A 23,523-nucleotide genomic window follows, 5' to 3' on the forward strand; every position below is an offset into this window, starting at 1 on the left:
TGTCTAATCCTGCAAGTAAATCTTCTCTGTATACCCATCTGTCTAATCCTGCAATGGGTTTGTCGGCTATCATGAAATTCAACTTTCTGATCACAGGCATTCATTCTCAATACTCCGTAAATTCTTCTTCAGCTATATTATTTAGTCAAATTATCAGCCAAAGAATAAAATAATTAAACCTGTTATTATCAGCTGTTAACTGGTTGTTACTTGTAGGAAATGACAACGGATGTGTCTTGACACTTCCAGCTAGCTAGCTAATGTTAGTTTGAACTTCACTTAACTGTTTTTGATACAACAGAGGCATGAGACCGCACAGCTGACACTGACAGTGTGTACAAAATAATATTGTTAAAGTAGTTAGTATCATCAAAATATTTTCTGTAAACAATGGACTCCTTCCTGATATCAAAACCAAGAAAACGTCAAATACATTAGCCCACACTCTCATCCCAGCACTCCTGGCTTTATTCCCCTAAATAATGTGATTAGCAAGCTATCAGGTTGCACCAGACTATTATGCATGAAAGGAGTGAGTAGACATGAAGGTACCAACAGGAAAGAAGACAGACAGAGGGACTTCAATATCAGAGAGAGGCCCCCTTTTCCCAAGTCAGTGTTTGCTGCTGGAACAGCTAAGATAACTGCTGAATACCAAAAGAAGAGGGCTGAGGCAGCCCTGTAGGAGGAAGAACCAGACTTCCCCAGAAAGAATAAGAGAGTGGAACCCCCAGACCACCCTCTCACTGCCTCAGAAAGGGAGAGACTCAAATTGACTTCACCGAACCCCGATCGCTTTGACGATGATGGCATCAATGCTGGCCGATGGGACAGACATTAGCATGGCCAAGTCCCTATTTTGCAATGGATACCGGGACACTGTCTTACGAGCTGCTTCTTCAATACCTCACCCTGTGTGTCAGCAGTGGCCACCACTTGGAGGTGTTTAACAAGTATGACATCATGAGGAGCCAGATCATGACGTTAGACACCAGGGCCTCCAGCCTGCTCATAAAGGGCTTTAGCAGATCAGAACGCTGGAAAGAGGCGCTATCACACCCATCAAGAGGGCCATCACCGCGTAACTACGGCGATGCCATCGATGCCATCGCAGTCCATCCTGCTTCATATAGAGACAACCAGATCTATCCCATGGAGACTCTGGCTAAAGATATCAAAGCTTGGTTTGAGAGGTAAATCCTGAGTATAGGTTACTGAATAGGCCTACAATCACACAATATTATTGGAACAAAGCATGGGTTGTGCCTATTTTAGTTTGATGATGATATCTTCCTCTCTCCTGCCAATCTTCTAGACCAGAAGTGGAGTGGAAGCTGGTCCACCGTAGATCCCAGGTAACGACATAAACATTCTCCTCGTCATTAAACCATTAGACCTAATGAATTCAGAGTTTTAATCAGCACTTCATAGGCTACTTCTATAAGAAATCTAGATGGCTGGAAAATTGAAATAATTTTTTACCTCTGGCCTCTTTACCCCCTGTAACCAGGGGATTGTGTCTGAGCTGTCAGGCAGAGCTGGAATTCATCACAGAGTCCGGAGGAGTACGCCCAGCTCAAGGACAGGGTTATGGGGGATGTCATCCAAGGCAGAGATGTCTTAAATGAGACCACTCCAGAGGTTTGGGAACCTCTTTTTCTTTCTTATTTGTCTCCCTCTTGTCTATCACCACACTGATAGTGTCCAAACACATTATGCAAACTGTCTGCACTACAGGTCAGCTTTATGTTTTTTTTATCAGCCGATCCTTTTGAATACATTTGGTTGAACAAACACATCATGTAAAAGTAGATAGATACAATGGCCAGTAGATGGTGCTAGTGTCGTATTAAACCAAGTCTGCACGATGTGAATTTAATGGCAGAGGGTTGGTAATGTCAAGCAACTGTAGATTTCTCCTGCATTTCTCCAGATGCATGCAGTGAGATTTGCAAATTTTTGATTTTGCATTGAACTATTCATTTGGTGCTGGATGTTTGGGCAAACATTTTTAAAGTATTGGTCAAACTAATCAGCTGAGAAATGCATTATTGCGTGATACAGTGTTGTTCAGGGTGGATCTTGCTGATCAGGGGGGGATTTCCAGTTGCAGCACATTTAGCTCCCTGTGTCTCTCTATGTATCCCTCACTGAGCCCGCTATAGTCAGTCAGCTCAGTCCAGCCACACATTGCAGACACTAGCAAAGGCTGGTCAATATGTAGGTGACAAAATACATTTCAGCCTTTACTGGCAAAGACCTGTTGCACCTCATTGGCTTTGTTAGACAGGCAGCCCAAATCTGATAGTTTTTTCACTAATTGGTCTTTTGACCAATCAGATCAGCTCAGAAAAAGAGCTGATGTGGAAAGATCTAATGTGATTGGTCAAAAATATCCGAATTGGGCCGCCTGTCTAAATGCAGTGTTTGATGATAGCTGCTTGTAGGCTCTTCTCAGATCAAAATAATTGTGCAGTATCTAGCTTACCTCCATTTATCACTGTTCCTATATGTGGCCATTTATGTTTCTTCAATAAGAAATCTTCAGACGCATGGGAGGAAACATACAATTCTTAGAGACTGAGTCTTATCTTATGTACCCAATGCTTCTTAGGGCTCAGACACACCAATAGCATTTACAGTCTGAGAGTACTTAGCACCTCTGAACGTAATTTGCCCACTGATTTTACATGTAGAATTTTGTGAAAATGTTGGCAGCCAGACGTCTACCGCGGGTGGTACTTAAAACACAGCACGCTGAACGATCGGCAGACGAACGCTAGATACTCATTCATTGCGATGTGTGCAAGCCTTTATACACAATATAACCTACAGACTACTGTGGGGAAAACACCTTGTTAATTCTGTTTTGTCTTAATGGGAGCATGGGAATTCCTTTTTGTACCGATACACTACATGACCAAAAGTATGTGGACAGCTCCTCGTCGAACATCTCATTCCAAAATCATGGTCATTAATATGGAGTTGGTCCCCCTTTGGCTGCTATAACGGCCTTCCAATTCAATTCCAATTCATCCCAAAGGTGTTCGATGGGGTTGAGGTCAGGGCTCTGTGCAGGCAAGTCAAGTTCTTCCACACCGATCTCGACGAACGATTTCTGTATGGACCTCGCTTTGGGCACAGGGGCATTGTCATGCTGAAACAGGAAAGGGCCTTCCCCCAAACTGTTGCCACAAGGTTGGAAGCAAAGAATCATCTAAAATGTCATTGTATACTGTAGCATTAAGATTTCCCTTCACTGGAACTAAAGGGCCTAACCCGAACCATGAAAAACGAAGGATACGTATGTAACCGTGGTTATGTGAGCTATATGGATCACTCCAATATGTTGGTATTACTCCGCGGCAGAGGGATAAATCCGAAGTGAGGATTTATAGATTTACTCCCATGTACACCTGTGTCACGCCCCTATATATAGACCCCATGGCCGTGACACATGTTCTCGACATCATTTTTGAGGTGCCTCTAGCACCCTAGAGGATTAGAGTGATCCATATAGCTCACATAACTGTTGCTACATACGTAACCTTCGTTATGTTTCACTATATTGGATCACTCCAATATATTGGTATACCCGTACCAGATTTAGTCGGTGCTAGAGGGACCTAGCCAGCCTGCAGCAAAGTCTCAGCGAGGGATCGAGACACAGGGGCCGTCAAAGTGGAAGGGGGGTCACAGCACAGTCCCCGGAAGGGGAGGCGATGCCCAGGACCGCTGAACCAACCGCAGAGGGAGGTGCCACATTTACCCGATAGTACTTAGAAGAGTTGGAAGATGAAGCCCAGCTGGCCGCAGCACAGATATCAGCGAGGGGCACTCGTCTCAGTAGAGCCCAGGACGCAGCCACACCTCGTGTTGAATGTGTCACCTCAGGTCCCAGCACTGGCCTGCCAGCCAGGCGGTATGCTGTCGTAATCGTGTCTATGATCCAGTGAGAGAGCCTCTGCTTTGATAGCCCAGCCCCCAGGACTCTCTCACCATAGCAGACAAATGCTGGTCTGTTGTTCTCACTGACCGTGTCCGCTCCACATAGGCAGCCAGTGCCCGCACAGGGCACAGCCTGCCGGAGGGAGGCCCAGGCTCCCCCGCCACTGCCGGGGGGGTCATAAGCAGACAGGATTAAAGGGATGTTCACATGTTTGTCTGACAGAACCTTCGGGAGGAATGAAGGGTTGAGGCGGAGAGATATACTCCTCCCACCGGAGTCCATCCGGTAGCACATTGCGCCCTCCTGTAAATGGACCATTGGTGCCACAGACTGAGGCGGTGTGGTCTTGAATGCCACAGAGTTCCCCCAGCCTGAGACAGCAGGTTGGGTCTCAGGGGCAGTTGCCAAGGTGTCCCAGTCAACAGGGCAAGGAGAAGGCTGAACCAGGGTCGTCTGGGACAGTATGGGGCCACCAGCAGCATACGATGCTCCACCATTCTGGTTCTGTCCAGCACAGCCTGGATCAGGGGAAAAGGGGGGAATGCGTAAAGCTCCAGCCCTGGCCAATCCTGAGCCAGAGCATCCAAGCCCAGAGGCCCTGGTGGCTCTGACATGGAGTACCACAGGAGGCAGTGTGCATTGTCCAGGGAGGCAAATGGGTCCACCTGCGACCTCCCGAACTTGTCCCACAGGTGCAACTCCAGTCCCATGTTGGCAGGCCCTCCCTTGAGAACATATCCACAGCTACATTCAGGATGCCAGGTATGTGTGCTGCGCGTAGAGACACTAGATGTCCCTGAGCCCAGAGAAGGAGCTCCCGTGACATAAGATGGAGGTGGTGGGACCTTAGTCCACCCTGATGGTTGATGTAAGCTACCACTGTGGTGTTGTTCGTTCTCACCAGAACATGTCTTCCCTTCAGATGTGGAAGGAAAGACCGCAGGGCCAGCAGTACATCTCGGAGCTCTAGTGTATTGATGTGCCTGCTGCTTCAAGGGGATAGCCAACAGCCGCTGGCCTACCTGCCCAACTTGGTCACACCCCCCCAGCCGATCTGGGAGGCGTCTGTGCTGACCAGCTCCCGACGGCATATACTCAGCATCTCCAACCCACCTGAGAGAAAGGAGTGACTGCGCCACCTCAAGAATGCTGTGCGGTCACCCACAGCTGGCGGTGACGGTGGCGCTTCGGGTGCGGCCGGTGGGAGTTGAACCATCGTTGAAGAGGCCGGAGATGGAGCAGGCCCAGGGGAATCAGCAACGAGGCCGCCGTCAGCAAGCCCAACAGGCGTTGGCAGGTCAGGGCGGATACCACCCGCTCCTGCTGAAAGTGGTCGAGACAAGATAAGATCGCCTGAACCCTTCTGGTGGGCAGGCGTGCTCTCATGAGAACTGAGTCCAGTTCCATGCCAATGAAGGCCATCCTCTGGGTGGGCGTCAGACCCAGCCCGCGATGTGGGTCAGGAGCATGTCTCTGTCTGACAGGACCTATGTCCTGGTCAGGGCACAAATCAGCTAATCGTCCAGGTAATTGAGGATAAACAATCCTCAGGACATGAGAGGTGCCAGGACAGCGTCCATGCACTTTGTGAAAGTGCGTGTGCCAAGGAGAGGCCGAAGGGAAGAACCATGAATTCGTAAGCTGTCCCTTCGAAAACGAATCGGAGATACTGCCAATGAGCTGGGTGAACAGGAACATGGAAGTACGCATTGAGGTTTTGGAGGTCCAGAATTGGTCGAACCCTCCGTCTCTTTTTGGGAGCACAAAATAAGTGGAGTAGAACCCACCTAGCCATTCTGATGTCTCGATCCTGTGGATGGCACACTTGTCCAGGAGTGAGGAGATCTCCAGCCGCAGGTTTTTTTTCAGGAGGTCGGCCACCGTGGTGACACAAAAGTCCCTGAAGGATGAGGGCCGGCACCGGAATTGGAGTCGGTAGCCCTCGAGCATTGTGGACAACACCTAGTGGGACTCCACACCCTCCCCCCACTTTGCCCTTTGAGACCGGGAGAAGCGGCCGAGGCCGGGGAAGGGTGTGTCAGGGGTCCTGCCGTAGCCCGCCTCTCCTCTGGTGCCCCGTGCGCCTGGGTTCCCCAGGTACGTCCCTGTGGTGGTGACGGTTGACAGGTTGTTGCTCCACCGCACGCTGTGCCCCTCCCTGCTGTCGTCCCTCAGCATGAGGCGATGGGGCAGGAGAGGGACCCCACTATCGTTCGGGTGCAGGTGAGTGGCGACGGTCCGTCTGCCTTGGACCCGGGCCTGAAGAGGCGGCATGAACCGTCTCAGGGTCTCCCGGTCCCTACGAACCTTATCGGTCTGCTCCAGAATGTCATCAACCCCTGGGCCAAACGTCAGCCCTGGGGTGATTGGGAGAGTGGCAAATGTGCTCTGGAGAGCAGCTGACAGACGGGATTGGGCCAGCCAGAGATGGCGCCGGGAGGTAACCACCTGCGCCATGGCCCATCCATTGGCGCCGGCCACATCCCTCAAGAGCAGGGAAAGCAGGCGAGACACCTCCATCACTTCCCAGAGGAGCTCCTCTGTGCCCTCCTGCAGCCGGGGAAACAGAGTCTGCCGGTAGGCCTGCACCACTCTAAAATGTGCAGTTTTGTCACACAACACAATGCCACGTATGTCTCAAGTTTTGAGCGAGCATGCAATTGGCATGTTCAGTATAGATAAAGATATGCATATTGTATAATAAAGTAATAAGCTATTTTATGGCAGTTTATTTTACGGAAATGCAATTCGCTGCTGCTGCATGTCAGTTAAATCCCTGTTTTGAGCTGTAATCCCTCTCTATTGCTTTAGGTAACACTAGCTTTTTGTGACATGTTTATTTCTGTGCACAGCTTGGACAGTTTTTAGCCCGCTGCAGTTGTAAGCTGCACAAAAGAGTTTCACATTTCAGCCCTCAATAGGCTCTTACATGAGTGACCCTGGAAAGTCCCTGCCTGCTCTGTGTGTGTGTGTGTGTGTGTGTGTGTGTGTGTGTGTGTGTGTGTGTGTGTGTGTGTGTGTGTGTGTGTGTGTGTGTGTGTGTGTGTGTGTGTGTGTGTGTGTGTGTGTGTGTGTGTGTGTGTGTGTGTGGACTCTAACCCCCCATGTCTACATGAGTGAGTAGTTTATGTAGTGAAACCACTGTGGGGCACTGAAAACTAACGCCTTCAGTCCTGGGGCTGGAGCGTTGCTCCTTGCATGCTCCTATGCAGCATCAGTGTTTTCTTTTCAAGGTTCAACTTTTGTTAAATCTGTCGCATGAAACAGTGCAAGAACAATGCATTCAGAACCAATTGAAAGCATCTGCATAATTTTTGTCTAGGATTCACAATACTGCTTTGTTTTAGCCAATTTCTCTTTCTGTCCTAATCAATACTTTTAGAGGTAAAGGCTTAGCATAAACACAAAATAATCTTACACTGACAAGAAAGAGTTTATGGTAACATTTTGAAACAAGTTGACAGGGTTTTTTAGAATATAGACCCAGCCATAGAACTTAAACAACCGGTTTATTTTGCTTTAGACTAGACACTATTAGGTCACAGACATGGGTGGAACAAATAGTTATCTACAACTTTTGTTTTGGGAGGTTGGGGGATTTTTGTAGAATAGTTGTCGAATGTCACTGTGTAGCCTAATGCATTTAATATGTAGGCTCCTCAGTGATTTTAGACATTTTATCTTGTTGATAAAATTGTTTCTCAGACTTCTGTCCTTTTTCCACATGGATAACTTAATTGTGCAAGAACAATGAAGAGCCATCAAATGTGAAATAATCTCTTCCTACTTGTCACAAGTGTAGAGAGGAGTAGGCAGGAGGCAGTCTCAGGTTTAGAACTACTGAATTTATTATTAAAGCAGCATATATAAAAGCGGGATGAAACCCAAAATGCAAAATAATAAAACAAGCAACATTTACAATGACCGACAAAGACAAATGACAGAGGGAGTATATATGCAGTGATAGAGTGGGGATTGGAACCAGATGTGTGTAATGATGATGAGACAAGTACGGGGTTAATGAGTGAAGGGCGATTGCCAGCAGCAGGTTCGGCAGCAGCTAGACGGCCAGCGACGCCGAACACCTGAGCTGGACAGGAGGGGGAGCCAAAGCGAAGGCTGTGCTCTGCCAAACCCTTTCCCCCCACAATCAAATCAAACCAACGTTTATTTGTCACGTGCGCTGAATACAACAGGTGTAGACCTTACAGTGAAATGCTTACTTACGGGCTCTAACCAATAGTGCAAAAAAGGTATTATGGAACTACACTGGAGATTCATTGTATCAGACTCCATCAAACAAACAACATCTAGGCACCAGTCACGTGACCCTACAACCTCTGAGAATTCCCAGTTCTTCTAGTCCCATTGTGCTACCTCAACTCTCCATGACAACTGCTTTTGCTGCAGGGAGTAGATAGCAACACAACAAGCTGTGTTAATAAGGTAGAGGTGAAGTAAATGTGAAAGTAACCTCGTCCCAAGCCTATTGGTCAACTAGATGTTAACATCCTGCTTTTATCACAGAGGCCTGTATATGGACACTTAATGAATATGAATGTCTATGGCCTGAAACAGGGCCTGAACATTTCTTGACTTCTGAATGTTATTTATTTCAGAACTTTCTCCCTTCTGCACAAAAGAGGGATTCCCCAAATATTCTTCCCCTTTCCATTCTATACAGATGTCTCACTGCAATGCTGTTAAAATAAAAGTAATAATATTAATAATAATAATTTATTACATTTGCAAAGTGCTTTTTATTATACAGAATAATCTCGAAGTGCATAATATAAAAAATGTAAACCAAATGGAAAATATACAAAAATTGACACCACTAGACAGAGCAACTGACACAATTCACACAGCTGACGCTACAAGGGACAAGTTACTAGCTTTAGTCAAATAAGCTACAATTCTTTATAGAATTATTATCTGCATTTTTTATTCTCAAAGGTACAGTACAATCAAGCAGTTGGAGCCACCTTTAAGAATGGTTAAAATTTTGCAAGGGTATACAGTACTGTTGTTCTGGTGGACTTTGAGGTTTGTGTTGGGGTGTGGCGGGGGATTTCTCAGGCTATTTGCATCGCAGAGACAAAGAAGTGAAAGTAGTGGCCTGTTCCCATGGCTACAGTATTGTATAATAGACACTTATACAACATGATTTGTTGAACAATGAATGGACTCTGCAGTGTCCTACTGTAATCTCCTGTGTGTAGGCTGCAGTTGGTCAGTCTCATTGCATTCTCTGGAAACATGAGGAACATATTTGCATATACATGTGATGAAATCCTTTTTTTTAAAGAAACATTTTAGTTCAGCAAAATACTTTAGATTTAGACATGTATGACCAGTATTTACCAACCTCCTACCAATGAAATGTAAATGGATCTCTATTTCCAATGCAGCAGTGACGGCAACACGAGAGACCAATGCATGCATACATACAGTGTACAATGTACATGATAGACAGACATGTAGAGGTGTGGCCTGGAGTTGGCATGTGGTCCAGCCAGAAATTCCCCCACTGTACTGTGTACTGCCAGACTCATATCTGGAGCCAGTCCAGGTTCCCATTGAAATGGAAACAAGAAAAGAAAAACATGACAAAAAAAGGGAAGGTCTGGCTGTCAAGTTCAGTAAATATTGAGCAAGTCTTGCCCTGTTACTAAAATTCATCCTTGTTGTGTACAGTCAGGCATGCAACGTGAGCTGGTGCTTGTGACTTTCAAGTCTGATGTTGTCATGAAGTGATATTGTTCCAGCATGTGAATCCCCCCCAGCCCCTTTATATTTCACCTAAGATTTTGATATTTGATAGCTGTGAGACATTGAAATGCATCATAAAAATGTCAATATTACATATGATATGCACTTGACATGCACAAACATTTAAAATGGAAGCACATAGCATTTCACCAAATATTTAAACCAGTCGCTTGGGTAACCAAATGTTTCTCCCTCTCCCAGGAGCTGGAGAGCTTCAAGAACTTTGTCAAGTGGAAGCCGGCCTTTGACATGGTCATAGATGGTTTCAACATTGCCAACATGGGAATCAAAGGGAACCAGTCGCAGATGGTGAGTGCTCTGCCAGATCTCTCATATCTGGCGGTGTGAATCCAGAATATATAATTGTCATGAGTTAAGGCAAGGCCTTGTCTATTTTCTTAAGGCAGCGACCTGCCAAACTCAATGGAACAACAATCTGAGCAAGATGGTACGAAATGTTCCGAGCCTAGGTTGGCACTGTTGATCTGACCATAAGATCTGACACATAAGGTTGAGATGTGTTATTGATGTGGCTTCTGCAATGCAATTAGACTGCACCTGATGGAATCTCCAAGTCCCAGCCCTGCCCTCTCCTGCCGTGCCGTGCCATGCCCTGCCCAGCCCTCTCCTTCCATGCCTTCTCCTGCCCTTCTCTCTCCTTCCCTGCCCTCTCTACAGTAGCTATTAGAACATAATGAACACCCACAGTTGGTGTTACCATTTCCAGTTGGCAAGGCAACAGCTCATGTTAGTGTGCTTGAGGTTCATGCTGACTCACTGTTACTCTTCCTCTGTCTTCCAAACTAAGCAAACCACAGTCCGTGTCACTCAAAAAGAAATCTCCCAATGCAATGGGTGGATTTCCTTAATTTTCTACTACTTGAGTGGTCGAGCATCAGTCATCATCATTAAAACAAATACTCTCAAACATCAGTTTAGTTGAATCTGTGAGAGAAAAGTACTTGTTGATTTTCCAATATAATGACTAAGGCTGGAATCACTGTGAATATTACCTAATTCCTAGTTACAGAATTTAAAGGGTGCCTATTCTGTATTTGTGACTCAGTACAATTAAGTAATTCTGAATAGGATGTACTGTATGTACAGTATGTCTCCACCATCTCTCCTTTTGCCACTAGGGGGTAATATGGAGCACAGCCACACCAGCAGATATAGATTAATGGATTAACATTAAGATCACTTTATCGGTCAGTTGCACACAAGGTCCAACCAAAATTTAATTTCCGCTTTTAACCTAACCCCTCAGGAAGACACACATACATATACAGGTTTAGAAGAGGTGCAGGTGGCTGCCTCACTGGACTCCCAAGGAGCTGTTGTTGTGGGGGGTTAAGTGCCTTGCTCAAGAGCACAACTGCAGGCAATAGCATTTAGGGTATCTAACCATTAGGCTACCTGCCTCCCCCTCGGATAGACCCCTCGGATAGAGCCAAATACAAATATCCTGAAAGGGAACGTCTTGAATTCCATTGAAGTGACTTAGTTGTAATCCCAGTCTTCCCCCACTTGAGACACAGTGGAGATTGCATTGTCACAGCTGCAGGGTGATGTGGGAGGCTGTTGTTTAGATTGGATCCTGTGGGAAAGATGGGTATATATTTTTTCATAGCCTAACCATACTCTGTGGGTTTCTATCTGTAAGCAGAACCCTCAGTCACCACAGAGTCTGACCACACAGTGTGAATAATGACATTCCTTTTCCTCCCTCCAACTCCCCACAATTGTGTGGCATTATTGTTTCTCTGACAGGTGAAGTGAGCAGGAGGGGCTGTGGCCTCAGGTCACTGACTGCATAGAGTAGATATTAATCCCCTGCTTTCAAATAAATAAATAAATAATAAATAAATAAAAATATTAAAAAATATAGGAGTTCTGTGTTTGTATAATCGCAGCACAGAGAGTATTGTTTCAGCACACCTACAGACCCTGATGCCTTATTGAGGGGGTTTCCTCTCCGGTTCTCACATGACTAACATCAGTATTTCAAGTGTGTGTGTGGGGTAAACTTCCATCCCAGTTATGAGCTAAAGGCCACATCTCCACAACCCACACGTCTGCAGCCTCAACCACATCGGACAACTAGACATGTAGGAGTTTTTTTGTGTGTAAAACCATGAATCTACTATTAACAGATATTTGCAATAAGCAATGACTTTTAATATAGAAATCGTTGTGTAATTAAATGATTATTCTGGGTTTATTTTTTTCCATCTTCCTCTTCTTGGTAGAAGAGAGAATGAGAAACTAAAACGGATACAACAATGAGGTGAGAAATATAAATTACTTCAGGTTACAGCTAAAAGTTCATGACTCTTGTCTCACGCTTTACTTGGTAAACCTTACACCTGCTGCTCCAAGCTCACTTCCCCCATGATGAGTTAGCAGAAAACAGCCACATCCACCGGCTGTTCCCAGGTCAACACTTCCTCATCTAGAGTGGACAGAAAGAGAACAGGGTGTGATTAGGGCTGTTGCGGTGACCAAATTACTGCAACACCTGCAGTCCTGAGTCATGACACCAGTAAAATTGTAAGTGGCCGTTGAATCATGGTAATCTCCTTTTATCCACTCTGGACATGCATTAGTAGTACTCAACTCGCTAACGATCACCAGGTCCTAATGGCCTGGTACTCAGGGCTCTATTGTCCCTCTAACCACTCTGACATCAATGCAAACGCAATCGAAAATCACATCAAACACTTCCAGTTCTAGTCAAAAGTTTGGACACACCTACACATTCAAGGGTTTTTCTTTATTTTTACTATTTTCTACATTGTAGAATAATAGTGAAGACACCAAAACTATGAAATAACACATATGGAATCATGTAGTAACCAAAAATGTATATTTTATATATATTTTATATTTTTCAAAGTAGCCACCCTTTGCCTTGATGACAGCTTTGCACACTCTCAACCAGCTTCACTTGGAATGCTTTTCCAACAGTTCTGAAGGAGTTCCCACATATGCTGAGCACTTTTTGCCTGCTTTTCCTTCACTCTGCGGTCCAACTCATCCCAAACTATGTCAATTGGGTTGAGGTCAGGTGATTGTGGAGGCCAGGTCATCTGATGCAGCACTCCATCACTCTCCTTCTTGGTCCATCACTCTCCTTCTTGGAGGTGTGTTGGGTCATTGTCCTGTTGAAAAACAAATGATAGTCCCACTAAGCGCAAACCAGATGGGAAGGCGTATCTCTATCACATCATCACACCTCCTCCTCCAAGCTTCATAGTGGGAACCAAACATGCGGAGATCATCTGTTCACCTACTCTGCATCTCACAAAGACTCGGTGATTGGAACCAAAAATCTCACATTTGGACTCATCAGACCAAAGGACAGCTTTCCACCGGTCTAATGTCCATTGCTCGTGTTTCTTGGCCCAAGCAAGTCTCTTCTTCTTATTGGTGTCCTTTAGTATTGGTTTCTTTGCAGCAATTCAACCATGAAGGCCTGATTCACACAGTCTCCTCTGAACAGTTGATGTTGAGATGTGTCTGTTAATTGAACTCTGTGAAGCATTTATTTGGGCTGCAATTTCTGCGGCTGGTAACTCTAGTGAACTTATCCTCTGCAGCAGACGTAACTCTGGGTCTTCCTTTCCTGTGTTGGTCATCATGAGAGCCAGTTTCATCATAGTGCTTGATGGTTTTTGAAATTCTGGAATTTTCCGTATTGACTGACCTTTATGTCTTAAAAGTAATGATGGACTGTCATTTCTCTTTGTCTATTTGAGCTGTTCTTGCCATTGTCATGACGTTGGCCTGTGGGTAGGTTTATGACAGTCATAAATACCTCTTTCCCCCTTTTTCTCTCTCCCTACTATAACTGATGTGACATAAGGAAACCCATGGGTTAACATAGAGATTCTGGGTAACATCAGAAGTTGGGGGAAATGAACTATATTCTGGTAATCCGACCAACTGAACATATGCGGTGGTACTTAAGGTATATTATGTCAGTTCGGTTGCCCTCTGACACATTCTCATCAATGATAGAATGACATAAACTCTACTGTGGAAAGTCTAAACGTCAGAGGTATCGGATTCACATGGAATTGTTGTTTAATTCAAATGTTTGAATATGACATTATTTATGAAGAGGTGAAATGTAATTTTAGCTTCCAAATGAGAGATCTGGACTTTCATAAGTTTCTCTGCTCACAGTGGTCCGCCCCTGTGAAGAGGAATGGGTTATAAACTTTTCAGACACACCCCTCTCCCTCCACTATAAAAGCCATTGACAAGAATATAACTCGCTGTTCCGGGTACACTAGGATGACGGTCCGGTGTCAGAATGGTTCAGATAATAACTACAGAACTAAGCCAACATCAGCATGGACTTTGATTGTGAATGGTATGAACTTTGAACTCGTATTCACTACAGAAGTGATATCTCCTAGCCGTTGAGTTAGCAACAGCTAAACGCAGGTTAGGAAGGACAGTCCGAGTATCCCGTCTACTACACACAACGTTCCTCCAACGTATCCCGTGACTACCAGAGACATTCTTCAAAGGACAGAGGACTCGGGTTGGCGACACGGTCCATCTACCACCAACCTACTGAAGCGCAGCTCAGAGTAAATATTTATTGCATTTTCCTCTTCAAATGGGCGGTAATTTAGAATGCATAAGATACTGTATTTACGATAGCACAGCTTCGCCTCTGTTCCAGTCTCCCGCTCTTTCACTAAAATCCCGCCCCTTTTCTTTGTGTAACAAGCTGTCATATCTATTCCGCCCGCTAGGGACGTTTTTCTGTGACGTAATTTGTGATCAAGTTATGATTTCATTGTGTATGTGTGATTCTGTGTGATTAGTTAGGTATTTAGTAAATAAATAATTAAACCCAATTTTGTATTGCTGATTCAACTTGTTAGCCAGGATTCTTGCAGATAATCAAGGATTTACAACTTTCAGATGAGACTGAATAAAATGACGATTAATGTGACTGTTATGGATGTAAAATCTTACTAAATCTTTAAGAGTTTATTCGGAAGATAACAGCGCTATAAATATTCTTTCGTGGTGTCCCTCTCTAGTTAATTAATATTTACATGATTAGTTCAATCAGGTAATATTAATTACGGAGAAATTATTTTATAGAATAGCATGTCATAGCAATTAATCTGGCATAGTCAAAGACACGACACCATAATATGAGCTTGGTCTTTTACCAAATAGGGCTATCTTCTGTATACCAGCCCTACCTTGTCACAACACAACTGATTGGCTCAAATGCATTAAGAAATGCATTAAGAAGGTCCCGTGTGGCTCAGTTGGTAGAGCATGGCGCTTGCAACGCCAGGGTTGTGGGTTCATTCCCCACGGGGGGACCAGGATGAATATGTATGAACTTTCCAATTTGTAAGTCGCTCTGGATAAGAGCGTCTGCTAAATGACGTAAATGTAATTCCACAAATTAACTTTTAACAAGGCACACCTGTTAATTGAAATGCATTCCAGGTGACTAACTTGTGAAGCTGGTTGAGAGAATGCCAAGAGAGTGCAATGAAATGGACAGCACTTTCAGAGGTGATGATTAATTCCAAACACCCATATGCAAATTAGACCTTATACATAGGCCTAAAGTAATGATGGACTGAGTATATTCAGAAATGTTTGTCTTTTTCCACATTTTGTTACGTTACAGCCTTATTCTAAAATGTATTACATAATTTGTTCCCCTCATCAATCTACACACAATACCCAATAATGACAAAGCGAAAACAGGCTTTTAGAAAATTTAGCAAATTTATTAAAAATAAAACTGAAATACCTTATTTACATAAGTATTCAGACCATTTGCTATGAGACTAGAAATTGAGCTCAGGTGCATCCTGTTTCCATTGACCATCCTTGGGATGTTTCTACAACTTGATTGGAGTCCACCTGGGGTAAATTAAATTGATTCAACATGATTTGGAAAGGCACACACCTATCTATGTAAGGTCCCACAGTTGACAGTGCATGTCAGAGCAAAAACCAAGCCATAAGGTCGAAGGAATTGTCCGTAGAGCTCCGAGACAAGATTGTGTCGAGGCACAGATCTGGGAAAGGGTATCAAAACATTTTTGCAGCATTGAATGTCATCATTCTTTTATTTATTATTTTTAGTTTACACCCCTTTTCTCCCCAATTTTGTGATATCCAATTGCGATCCAATTACGATCTTGTCTCATCGCTGCAACTCCCCAACGGGCTCGGGAGAAGCGAAGGTCGAGTCATGCGTCCTCCGAAACATGACCCACCAAACCGCACTTCTTAACACCCGCCCACTTAATCCGGTAGTCAGCCCCACCAATGTGTTGGAGGAGACACCGTCCAACTGACGACCGAAGCCAGCCTGCAGGTGCCCATCCAAACCCTTCCCTAGCCCAGGCGAAGCTGGGCCAATTGTGCACCGCCCTATCGGACTCCCGGTCACAACCGGTTGTGACACAGCCTGGGATCGAACCCGGGTTTTTAGTGAGGTGAAGGTTCAACAGAATAGGTGGAATGAATACACCCCTAATCACACGCTAACAGTTCACTTTCATAGCAGCCACATAAAAACAGCATGATCACTTTGCTCGTTGTAGGCCTATACTGTATATAATTACTTCTCGCAACTATCTATTCAGTCTCCTCCTCACCTTTTCCCTTCGCTTGCACAACACATCAGCTGTCTGTGACCAGGTGAAAAAACCTTTCCTAGCCAAAACGTCATATCATGACCGCTAACCGCTACACACAGCCTACATCGTTGTCACATCATAGTCAACTAGAACTACTAATAAACCCGCTAAAATCATGCAGTACAGTGTACAGTCAGAAATCAGTTTAGCAGTTACACTGGCCGGCCCCGGTGGCAATACATTAATAAAAACAAATGCTTACCTTAACTTGGAAGAGTTCCAGTGACCAAAGCTTATGATTTCAGGACTAGATTAATTCTCTGATCCTTTGATTTGGTGGACAAAATGTCAGTTTATGCTGCAAGAGCTCTGATAGGTTGGAGGATGTCCTCCGGAAGTTGTCATAATCTCTGTGTAAGTCTATGGAAGGGGGTGAGAACCATAAGCCTCCTAGGTTTTGTATTGAAGTCAATGTGACCAGAGGAGAACGGAGGCTAGCAGTCCTCCGGCTACACCATGGTGCTCCCCTACAGAATACTGCTGAGGCAACTGTAGACAATTGCAAAACAGTTTTTTAAAATAAATTATTTGGTGACTTCAATATATTTAGTATAGTTTTATCTATACTGAACAAAAATATACACACAACATGCAACAATTTAAACGATTTTACTGAGTTACAGTTCATATAAATGTCGTCGGAAGAAATGGCAGCAGTTTTACGGGCACCGAACCAATTGTGCTATTATGTGGGGGTTTTTCGGGTTATTTGTAACTTATTTTGTACATAATGTTTCTGCCACCGTATCTTACGGCAAAAAATGGCTTCTGCATATCAGGACAGCAATCACTCACCTCGGGTTAGACAAAGATTTTTTCTTCAACAAGCAGGACGAACAGGATGTACTGCTAACACCCGACAAGGCCAACATCCCCATTATTGGCAAGAGAAAGAGACACAGGTACAGAGGACACAGAGCGGGGTGCCTCGTAAGGATCCACAGAAGGCGAGTGGGAAAGCTGCCATTACCGTCAGTATTACTCGCCAATGTACAATCATTGGAAAATAAATTAGACGAGGTACGACCATGAATATCCTACAAGTGGGATATCAAAAACTGTAACATCTTATGTTTCACGGAATCGTGACTGAATGATGACATGGATATTCTGTTTATTTACCACCACAGGTGGATGCTGGCACTAAGACCGCACTAAGACCGCACTTATAAGGAAATAAGCAAACAGGAAATCGAGCACCCAGAGGCAGCGCTCCTAGTGGCCGGAGACTTTAATGCAGGGAAATTTAAATCAGTTTTACCTAATCTCTATCAATATGTTAAATGCGCAACCCGAGGGAAAAAAATCTAGATCACCTGTACTCCACACACAGAGATGCGTACAAAGCTCTCCCTCGCCCTCCATTTGGTAAATCTGACCACAATTCTATCCTCCTGATTCCTGCCTACAAGCAAAAATTAAAGCAGGAAGCACCAGTGACTCGGTCTATAAAAAAGTGGTCAGATGAAGCAGATGCGAAACTACAGAACTGTTTTGCTATCACAAACTGGAACATGTTCCGGGATTCCTCCGATTGCATTGAGGAGTACACCACATCAGTCACTGGCTTTATCAATAAGTGCATCGAGGACATCGTCCCCACAGTGACTGTACGTACATACACCAACCAGAAGCCATGGATTACAGGAAACATTCACACTGAGCTAAAAGGTAGAGCTGCCGCTTTCAAGGTGCGGGACTCTAACTTGGAAGCTTATAAGAAATCCTGCTATGCCCTCTGACGAACCATCAAACAGGCAAAGCACCAATACAGGGCTAGGATTGAATCGTGCTACACCGGCTCCGACGCTCGTCTTATGTGGCAGGGCTTGCAAACTATTACAGACTACAAAGGGAAGCACAGCCGCGAGAGCTGCCCAGTGACACAAGCCTACCAGACGAGCTAAATCACTTCTATGCTCGCTTCGAAGCAAGCAACACTGAAGCATGCATGAGAGCATCAGCTGTTCTGGATGACTGTGTGATCCCGCTCTCCGTAGCTGATTTGAGTAAGACCTTTAAACAGGTCAACATTCACAAGGCCGTGAGGATAGACTGATTAACAGGATGTGTGCTCCGGGCATGTGCTGACCAACTGGCAGGTGTCTTTACTGACATTTTCAAAATGTCCCTGATTGAGTCTGAAATACCAACATGTTTAAAGCAGACCACCATAGTCCCTGTGCCCAAGAACACTAAGGCAACCTGCCTGAATGACTACAGACCCGTAGCACTCACGTCTGTAGCCATGAAGTGCTTCCAAAGGCTGGTAATGGCTCACATAAACACTATTATCCCAGAAACCCTAGACCTACTCCAATTTGCATACCGCCCAAACAGATCCACAGATGATGCAATCTCTATTGCACTCCACGCGGCCCTTTCCCACCTGGACAAAAGGAACACCTATGTGAGAATGCTATTCATTGACTACAGCTCAGCGTTCAACACCATAGTACCCTCAAAGCTCATCACTAAGCTAAGGACCCTGGGACTAAACACCTCCCTCTGCAACTGGATCCTGGACTTCCTGACGGGCTGCCCCCATTTGGTGAGGGTAGGTTGCATCATATCTGTCACGCTGATCCTCAACACTGGAGCCCCCAGGGGTGCGTGCTCAGTCCCCTCCTGTACTCCCTGTTCACCCACGACTGCGTGGCCAGGCACGACTCCAACACCATCATTAAGTTTGCAGAAGACACAACAGTGGCAGGCCTGATCACCGACAACGAAGAGACAGCCATTAGGGAGGAGGTCAGAGACCTGGCCGGGTGGTGCCAGAATAACAACCTATCCCTCAACGTAACCAAGACTAAGGAGATGATTGAGGACTACAGGAAAAGGAGGACCGAGTACGCCCCCATTCTCATCGACGGGGCTGTAGTGGAGCAGGTTGAGAGCTTCAAGTTCCTTGGTGTCCACATCACCAACAAACTAGAATGTACACCATGACAATAAATCCATTAAACACACCAAGACAGTCGTGAAGAGGGCATGACAAATCCTTTTCCCCCTCAGGAAACTAAAAAGATGTGGCATGGGTCCTGAGATCCTCAAAAGGTTCTACAGCTGCAACATCGAGAGCATCTTGACTGGTTGCATCACTGCCTGGTACGGCAACTGCTCGGCCTCTGACCGCAAGGCACTACAGAGGGTAGTGCGTACGTTCCAGTACTACACTGGGGCTAAGCTGCCTGCCAACCAGGACCTCTACACCAGGTGGTGTCAGAGGAAGGCCCTAAAAATTGTCAAAGACCCCAGCCACCCCAGTCATAGACTGTTCTCTCTACTACCGCACGGCAAGCGGTACCGGAGCGCCAAGTCTAGGACCAAAAGGCTTCTCAACAGCTTTTACCCCCAAGCCATAAGACTCCTGAACAGGTAATCAAATGGCTACCCGGACTATTTGCATTGTGCCCCCCCAACCCCTCTTTTACGCTGCTGCTACACTCTGTTTAGCATATATGCATATCACTTTAACTATACATTCATGTACATACTACCTCAATTAGCCCGACTAACCAGTGCCTGTATATAGCATTTCACTGTAAGGTCTACACCTGTTGTATTCGACGCACGTGACAAATAAAGTTTGATTTAATTTGACATAAGGAAATCAGTCAATTGAAATAAATTCATGAGGCCCTAATTTCACCTGACTGGGCAGGGGCTGAGCCATGAGTGTTGCCTGGGAAGGCATATGCCTACCCACTCACTGGGGAGCCAGGCACAGCCAATCAGAATTCGTTTTTCCCCTCAAAAGGGCTTCATTACAGACAGAAATACTCCTCAGTTTCATCAGCTGTTTGGGTGGCTGGTCTCAGACGATCCCGAATGTGAAGAAGCTGGATGTGGAGGTCCTGGGCTGGCATGGTTACACGTGGTCTGCGGTTGTGAGGCAGGTTGGACCTACTGCCAAATTCTCAAAAACAACGTTGGAGGCGGCTTGTGTAGAGAAATTAACATTCAATTCTCTGGCAACAGTTCTGGTGGACAGTCAGCATGCTAACAGCATGCTAATATGCAGTCAGCATGCTAATTGCACGCTCCCTCAAATCTTGAGACATCTGTAGCATTGTGTTATGTGACAAAACTGCACATTTTAGAGTGGCCTTTTATTGTCGCCAGCACAAAGTGCACCTGTGTAATGATCATGTTGTTTTATCAGCTTCTTGATATGTCACACCTGTCACTAACAGAAATGTAAAGACATTTGTGCTCAAAATTTGAGAAATTAGCTTTTTGTGTGTATGCAAAATTTCAGGGAATTTTTATTTCAGATCATGAAAAATAGGACCAACACTTTACATGTTGAGTTTATATTTTAGTTCAGTATAAAAATTATAACTTTTTAAAATATTTGACTATTTTTATTTTTATGAAATTCACTGAAGAGGATGGTCCTCCCTTTCCTCTTATGAGGAGCCTCCACTGATAGTTAAATGTACAAGCCTACAGCCTATGGCGTGACGTATAGCCAGATAACATACAGTAGGCCAAAACATATTCTGTTCTTCTGAAATACATTTTCTTCATGTCATGTTTCTTTAGACCTGCCTAAAATAAATAATGGATTTATTGTCATGGTGTATATTAAATTGATTTATTCAACTTAAATGTAGATGTTCCAAAGGCGTGCATCACCAGCTTGTTGTAATGAATACTCAGGGAGAAAAAGGTGTAGATTCACACACACGGAGCACAGCAGATGTTTATTAAGCCTTCGCAGAAGGCAGGAACGTGGTCGCAGGCAATGGTCAAACACAGGTAGGCAGACAAAAACAAACAATACCTCACTACCATTCAAAGAGAAAGAACTGAACTAAATAGGGAGCTGATGAGACCAGGTGAGAAACGAACACAGGTGAAATCAATGAACAAAAATGAAAGACAGAACTACGTTCCAGAACACAAAGAAAAAGAACACAAGGTTGACTAAGAAAAGAAAAGCAGAACCTTACACTTGTATGCTGCTTGAATGTGTGGAGGCCTGGAGATGCTAAACATGTTTATGTTAATGAACTTTTGCATGACAATAACCGGCGGACAAAATTTCATGACTGCCACGGCCCTAGGTGTGATCTTTTTAAAAAGTGCTAAATAATGGCATGGTGTTTGCACAGGTCCTCTTTATTTAACCCTTATTTCACCATGTATGTTGGCTGAGAACATATTCTCATTTGCAGCAAGGAACCTAGGGAAAAGTTGCAGAGGAGATGAGATGAATGAGACAAAAAAAGTAATTATCTCAGTCAAACAGGTGCAAATTGATAGCAAAGTAATATAAAGATTGCAATCAGCTTTTTAATTTCCCCTTTTTTTGTCAAAAGTGGAAAATATGCAATATCCTGTAGAAAATAACTCCCATCATCATCACCTCTGAGTAGGGTTGTCCAGGAACTCCAACTGGGTTTTCTGGAAAAACAGGGAAATTTGGGAAAGTTACTGGATTTTTGCAACCCTACCTGAGTAAACCAATAGTTAATACCAAAAAAAGCCAAAACAATGGTTAAGCATTGAGATAATTAATTTCTCTATAGCTGATGTAGGCCGTCATCGTAAATAAGAATTTGTTCTTAACTGACCTGCATAGTTAAATAAAGGTTAAAAAAACAATATATAATATGTGTCAATTGTCTCAGACTCAACCAGGGAAATTCCCTACAGAGGAAGTGAATGAAGGTATTAACACATCACGGACTGAGTATTCATCCCAATGGGCGAATGCATTGTGTTCTTTCATTCATGAAAATCTTACATTGAAGGATAGGAGAATGTTCACCCTAAATGCAATGCATTATATTAGCTAACCTTTGTTGATCTTCTAAAAGCAAAATAATGTTTATTAAGGCTGGCATGCAATAAACATTTTGTTAAAATTTGCAAAGAAATTTGTAGTCCTTTTAAATACATTGTGTTCTGTTTGGTGCCTAATTAAAAGGACCGTGGTGTGACATAAGTGATGATGGCTAAATGTCTTTGTGTTTACATGCAGCTCCTGGTGGTGGTGTCAGAACTGGAGCGACAGAGCCTGGTCATTCTGGTCCTGTGGAGGAAGCACATGCAGCGGCCCTCACGCAGCTGGGACAGACATGACATGAGCCTGGTCCAGCAGAAGGCCCACTGCTTCTTCACTGACATGTTAATTCAGCTGTATACTCTGTCTTACAAAATCAGTCCTATGTCTTTACAAACCAAAGCTTTCTGGAGGATCATATTAGGCAACGCAGTATTAGAAAGGTGTTCTTAATGTTTTGTCCTCTCTGTGTATTTGTGTGCAATACATTGTGTATTCTTTGGGTTTGTTTGGATCTTGACACCTCTGGTTGTTTGACAGTTCTGAGGGTGACCCTTTCCTGCTGTATGCCACACTGCACTCTGGGAACCACTGTAACTTTGAGCCGGGACCTGATGCGGGACCACAAGGCCTGCCTGCCCGATGGTGCTACTTGACGCCTCTTCTTCAAGTGGCAGAGAGGGAACTAGCTGGTGCTGAGCAGTTACACTCCGGGAAAGAGTGTATGATTCCAGGTGAGAGTAAAAGAGAGATGGAGCTTGCTTATTTATTACAAATCAATGCATAAATTCATGTTGTCTATATGAGGACCTAAAAGGAACATTGTGCGTCGCCCTATCGCACAGGGATACAGCCAGGATTCGAACCAGGGTGTTTGTAGTGATGTCTCTAGCACTGAGATGCAGTGCCTTAGACTGCTGTGCCACTCGAGAGCCCCAAAGAAATAAATGCATGGCATATGTGTGTTTGAGGTTATTATAATTCTTGTGGTGTTTTGTTACTTTTTTTCAGAGGATATCAAGTTATGACACCAGTCCAGACAAATGGAGGCTCCTGTCACATCCACTATGATGAGAATGGGGCAGAGAGATATACTTATTTAGTTCCCCAGAAGTGTCTTTGTCTCACCAGGGCAAAATAAGGCACCTGCTTCTGTTTGATCTTCACAAACTGTAAAATACAGTGTTCCTTAATGAAACTATATAACGTGAAAAAATTATAAAAGAAAGACTCAATCACTTTGAGTCCTAGATTATATATAAAAAAAAAGCATTCATCAAACCAGTGTGAGTAAACCACGCCCCTTC

General features: G+C 44.4%; 1 pseudogene; it reads left to right on the forward strand.

Moving 5' to 3' along the window:
• Positions 1 to 864: 864 nt before the first annotated feature.
• On the forward strand, positions 865 to 23,357 carry LOC120023235 (annotated as a pseudogene).
• Positions 23,358 to 23,523: the final 166 nt, after the last annotated feature.

This window comes from Salvelinus namaycush, chromosome 28, assembly GCF_016432855.1.
Source record: "Salvelinus namaycush isolate Seneca chromosome 28, SaNama_1.0, whole genome shotgun sequence".
Lineage (NCBI taxonomy): Eukaryota > Metazoa > Chordata > Actinopteri > Salmoniformes > Salmonidae > Salvelinus > Salvelinus namaycush.